The sequence below is a fragment of the Crocodylus porosus genome, unplaced genomic scaffold (assembly GCF_001723895.1).
Source record: "Crocodylus porosus isolate Cpor-Errol unplaced genomic scaffold, CroPor_comp1, whole genome shotgun sequence".
In the NCBI taxonomy this organism is placed as follows: domain Eukaryota; kingdom Metazoa; phylum Chordata; order Crocodylia; family Crocodylidae; genus Crocodylus; species Crocodylus porosus.
The window spans coordinates 7890740-7897122 of NW_017728886.1; positions in this window are offsets into that span (position 1 = coordinate 7890740).

The following is a 6383-nucleotide window of genomic DNA, read 5'->3' on the forward strand; positions in this document are numbered from 1 at the left end:
TCAGTTCCACATGGCACCCAACTTTCGTTGGCAATTATTCTTGGACTACTGTTACCTTGGAGACTTCAAGAATTGGCTTCAATGAATTGATCCTGTAGAACAGGGGTGGGCAATTATTTTGGCCGGAGGGCCACTTTATGACTTTTGGTGAGCTGTCCAGGGCCACAAGGGTAGCTCTGCCCCTTTGCAGGTGTCCTGCCCCCTGGTCACCGTCTTGGGACCAGAATTCCCACCCCACCCCATAGCCCCTGACCTTTGCCACCAGAAGTTCCTCCCTTACCCCTGAAAGTACTCCTTTTGGGAGGGGGGGGTGCTGTCTTTGAACCTAAAAAAACCCAAATCATATGCTAAAAGTCGAACACCTACTATAACATTTTTTATATTACAAAAAAGATTTTTGTCATGATTTTTGTGTAGTGTATATAGAGTTGATGCATAATAGTTAAAAAAATAAAGTCTTACTTTTGTATATTGTGTGTGGGGGAGTGTGTGGAGTGTGGTTGGGGTGGGGGGTGTACAGTGGTGTGTGGGGGATTTGTGAGGGGGGGTGGCTGTGTGTGTGGGGGCACAGGGTATGTTGCAGGGTGTGTATATGTGGGAGGTTGTGGGGGCGGGGTGTGGATGTATGGGGTTTGTGGGGTGTGAGGGAGGGCGGGCAGTGTGGGAACCCCCACTCCACACACTACCTCCAAGGCACACCACCCCGACAGTGGCAGTGGGTGCTTGGGGCACTCATGGCCTGTGCAGGTGCTGCTGCCTGGCAGCACATGGCTCCAACCAGAGCTGCTCATGGAGGCAAGCAGCGCAGCCAGACTGGCCCACTTCTATTGTGTGGGGCTCCCCACAGCACGTGTGCAGCTCCCAGCACTCATGCGCCACGGGGGGAAGCCCCATATGAAGGAGCCGGATGCCTTCCCCTCTCCTTGCTGCCATGGAAGCAGGGGGGTGGCCCGGCAGCAGGACCTGGTGGCAGGGAGTGGGGAAGGCAGCCAACTCCATTACATGGGGCTTCCCCCCTATGGCAGCGAGTGCTGGGAGCTGCATGTGTGCCGCGGGGAGCCCTGTGCGATAGCAGCAGGCTGGCCTGGCTGTGCTCCTTGCCGCCGTGTGCAGCTCTGGGCAGAACCATGCACCGCTGGCCGGCAGCAGCTGCGCAGGCCACAAGAACCCCAAGGGTCCCCACCTGCTGCTGCCACTATGGGGGGGAAGTGTGTGTGGGGGAGATCCCTGCACCCCTCCAACCCTCCCTCATACCTGCACAGCAGGAGCACTGGAGCAAGGAGCACTGCAGCAAGGAGACCAGGAGGTGTGAATACAACAGTGGCGGCAGCCCCATGCAGAAGCCATGCGTGCTGGCTGGGCTGGGCCCTTCCACGCCCAAGGAGGGAGTGAGGCGTGTGGGCTGGGCAGCGTACAATTGATTGCTGTGTGCTTGTGGGCCGGATGAAATTGCCTGGTGGGCCGGATGTGGCCCACGGGCCGTATTTTGCCTGACCCTGCTGTAGAGACACGTTGGACAATGGATAAACCTCATTAGAGGGCTCAAATTGTCTGTATGCACATGCACGTACACACATACATGCTATGGGCTTTCTTGTGCATCGCTCACAACATCGAGCTAAAACACAGACATGGTGTTAGTGGGATGATAGGAGAATCTTGTATAACTGCTGTTTTTTTTAACTGTTCCATAAGCCCTGGACAGATGAACACATACCTATTTGTAATTTACATCGGTTTTATATACCAGTATAAAATTGCTTTGGGATCAGGAATACATAGACATTCTGGGCTATCCAGCTATTCTGAAATAGGTGTATGCAGCAGGTCACTTTGACTGTACCTTGCCAAGAGGCAATAGCTTGTTGCCTGCTTTTACTCTTTCAGAGCGTTGCCACACATTAGGTTTGTGTTATCTGTCTGCTCTTTTATTCTGGTGTAATTCCTGTAAACACTGGTTGTCAAAGTGCATCACCTGTTCGGGCCCACAAATAAAATTCTTTCCCTGCCTGAATTCTTTGAGCCTTTCAAAAATACTATATTCACTTAACAAAAATGCATTGTGCAGCGCATTGTTCACTCTTTAATCATTTCAGTAATAAGGCACCTGGATTCTAAAAAATGGGTGCTCTGGACTCCTATTTAGTTTGTGCCTCTATTAGATAGCAGGGTCTACGAGAGAAGGTGTGGTCCTGGGACTTAAGGGGATGGGTTCTAGTCCCATGATACTTGCTTATTTTGTGCTGCTGGTTGAGCACCTTAGGCTACTGTGCCTCAACTTACCCACCAGAAAAAGGGCGTCATAGTCCCTGACCACTTTTTTAGGGAACTCGGAGGTTTACTCAACATCCAATGAAGAGCAAGAAAGGTTACTGAAATTCAAATAACCTTTATTTGGCTTGAACAGTGATGACTTATATAAAGTGACAGTGAGACCAAGAAGCCAACCTAGAGACAGGAATTTATTACAAGAATCCAATAAAATAAAGAAGGTAAGAGGTAATTGCATTGTATTTGACTTCCAGAGGCTGGGAGAGGATGCCTAATCAGAAACTTAACATCGTCTCTGTTCCATGCCAACTTGAAGGCAAGGCTCCTTAATCAAATGTTAATGTGTACTTTGCTGTCGACTGTGAAGAAATGGGGTTCTCAGCGGGAAAAGAAATTCTCTCTTCTTTATAAGGGCTGGGTCCTGCATTGCCTAGCTCAATGAGAGCTTTATCACCAATACCCCGGGCTTTGGCTCAGGTCCTACGGCCCTGTTCCAGTGAAACATTTTGAAACAGGGAGCCAGAGCCTCCCCGTGACTTTCAGGAGAAGGCAGCCGCAGAGGGTTCCCCAGGTGGAGGGAACCACTGCCTTGATGAGCTGACTGCAGGGGAATAGGCAGCCAGGGCTCAGAGACTAGGAACGTCTATTGCAGAGCTGCATGCATATACTCTGCAATAGCACAGTAAGGCAGATAACTGCTTGGGCAGCAGGGGCACTGCTACAGCAGCAGACCAACAGCCCGTTAGAAGAAAGAGAGGCAGCTGTGCCAGGGCTAGCAAGACACCTGACCGGAAGTGGCCAGGGCTTGAGAGACACAAGCCCACGGCCTGAGCAGAAGCAGTCAGTTTGGCCCTGCAGGCTGCAGGGGAAAGAGCTCTCAAGCAAGAGGGCTGGGACAAATGTCTGGGCTTGTGTTATACCTGGGAGCTGCAACTAAGAACTGGGGCTCGCAGGGAGTTTTACCTATGTTGAGGAGGATTGTTACATAGCCAGCAGACTCGGAGCTTGGTTATAGCTGGTGTGCTTATGTTTCTCTTTAAGTTTAAACCAGAGGATAGGATTATGGCTACAAGGGAGGACTGGAGGCCACGGAGGGGTGCCTGGTAGGGCAGCATTGGGCAGCCTAGCCTGGGGTCAGGAAACCAGATGGCTGACAGCTGGAGAGGCAAGCAGCCTGGCTTGGGCTCAGGGACCAGAGAGCTGGGACTCATGACAGGCAGGTAGCAGCTGAGTAGGCTGACCACCTTTTCAAAATGGAAAGGTGGGACACATTACCGCTTTCCCCCACCCACTTTTGCAGGTGGCATGACTGGAGTGGAGCTGAGCAAAGTGGGGAAGGATGCAGGCTGCCAGCTGTGGGCTCGGGTTCCCCATCTGATGCCCTTCCTCCAGGAGCCCCGCTGCTGCCAGGCAGGCAGGAAGCATCTCACCATGGCGGTGTGGGGCTCCCAGGGGAGGAGCAGCAGGGAGGGGAGCCTGAGGCCACAGCAGGCATCCTGCATTTGTCCCATGCACAAATCTGGGGAGGGGCACATGCCCTCCCATGACCCCTCCCCCAGGAGTGTGCATAGCAGCAGGGAGTCAGCCCCTCCCCCGCCCCCAGGATGAGCTGCCCATGGCTCCACCCTGTTCTATGCCCTGACCTCAGGCCCCATGAACCTCCCTGGCTGGACAGCACCCCCATCCCTTCCCCCCTCATCCTGGGGGTCTCAATCTGCCCCCTTCTCCCTGTAGACTTACTTGCAGGGAGCTGCTCTCCACACTGCCTCACTGTATTTCCGGCTATGTGCATGTGTGCAGGTGCACACGTACATGTGGCTCCCTCTGCATCCTGCTCCCCACAGTCCAAAGCAGCCCCTTGCAGGCTGAAGCTCTGCGAGCCTGCAAGGGGAAACCAGCCATTTCCTGCATTTTTCCCCAGTGAATGGAAAACCCAGAACCTGGGATAAATGGTGTCCCAGAGGCATGCAGCCTGGGACCAGGACTTAACGTTCCCATTTCAGGACTGTCCCACCTAATTAGGGATGGGTCATACATAACCTTAAGGCTGAAAGGGCCAAGACCTAAAACTACACAGGCAGTAGAGGCAATCTGAAGCCAGGAGAGCTAAGGGTTGGAACCCAAAAAGGGAGCTTGGGAGCTGGGGGACCAGAGCAAAGAGACAGGGGCCAGGGGCTGGATGAGACAGGCTGAGGGTTGGACAAGGCTGAGACCTGGAAACCAGGCCAAAGGAAGTGGGCCTAGGCTGGCAGTCTACATAAAAGAGTGACCAGCGAGCTAAAGCTAAGAGGGCTGAAGCCTGTAGAAGCTGGTGCATAAATCTGCAGTGACATCTGCGAGGCATGAGTATAAGTATGGGGGTGGCTGGAAGTCACAAATAGCCCACAAGGCATCAGGGGCCCTGAGGGCACAGATGGGCCAGAAGGACCCACTTAGCAAAAGAGGCTAGATTGGGACCAGTGGGGTTTGAGAGAGTTCTGCTGGACCAGAGCCAAAGGGGACTCACTGTGGCACTCTGGGCTCCGGTAATCAAATTATTCCAACAAAGGCATGGCAGGAGGAAGAAAAGGGAGAGTACCCAGATAGCCAGGGCAGGACAGGAACTGCATGGCCACCAGGGAGCATCATGACCACCACTGGGGTCTCAGTCTTCCTGCACATATTAAGCACACACTTAAGTCCCACATAGCCCTCTAGTTTAGGGTATGGACATACAAATGATTTGCCATAAGGTAAAAGGGGAATTACCAGATATCAGCTGCTTCATGGTTACTACCCATGTGCTAATGACACCAAGGTTGCAAGTTCGATCCCAGGTTGGACTAAATGATCTCTTGAGCTTCCTTCCAGCTTTACTTCTGTATGTATTATCCTGTAGTACCTGGAAGCTAAAGCACAGAAGTTTGGCCCTCAAGGACTGATAAGTTATCATGTGTTAACTGGTACTTAACCTTGGGTGAAAACATGCACATTGGCAGTTACTACAGGTAAGACATGTTTTAACCCGCTTGTATTTCCATACTCTCAGAGGTGGATTTTTGAGATGGAATCAGCAACCATCTCTAAAATGCCTGACTGATAGGAATGGGCTTAAGCACAGGCTTAAAGTTAAGCATGTGTCAAATGCTTTGTTTAGTCAGGGCCTGCACAAGAAGGGTTTCTGTTTCGTTTTGTTTCTTGGCTAGAAGACATCACTCCTCCCCTCGAATCATGTCCCTTTGTTTGGTGACTAGACAGATTGTAACTGTGATATAAGAGCAGATAATTTTACAGTAGCCTATAAATTCAAGTCTGATATTTTTGGCAAATATGAATTTAACAGTCCTCTTAATTCCTATCTTCCTCTCCTTTCTGTGAAAATCACCAGTAAATAGTCTTTTGTTCGATCTGACTGGGATGTTACTTCTCTTGGTATTACTTCTCTTGGTATTAGTGGTTGGCCCTTTTTGAAAGCTAGAGAATATAAAGCTGGTCAAGGGAAAAGGCAGAGTTACAACCTCTGTGGGCACATCTACACCTTTCTTAATGCATTGTAATTACGGTGCATCAAGTTTAGTACCTGTGGGCATTTTTACACATGCAAGTGCTGCAGTGCCGGGTGCTTTGAAACGCTCCTAGTGCTGCGATGCTTACAGTTGTATCTGTGGCAAAATGCACCAATTAACTGAGTCTGCTCCAAAGCAGTGGATCTCCAGCGCATCGTGGGACCAAAAAGTATGTGTATAAATGCCCACCGATAACAGGTACTAACTTAACGCTCCATAATCGTCACTACTGCTCAGCAGTGTCAGCACATGCTTGTTCTGTAATGCTAATGTGCAGCAGACTGCTTCTACTGTGCATTAGCGCATTAGCATAGTTTTTGCCTGCTGTGCTAGAATTAGTCTACTGTGCATTTAGTGTCTCGTGTAGACACGCCGGCTATGAAGGAAGGCTAAGAGAGGCTGTTTCTTTACCATGGGCTCCCAGTGCCTTTGTGGCAATTCTTACCAAAGGCATCTTGCTCTCTCCTCGCACACAATGATACCATTCCTGGATGCGACATGCTGTAGACAACTATCCCTTGTCTTGTCCTACTTTGTTTTTGCAGACCTAGCTGCAGCCACTCTCTG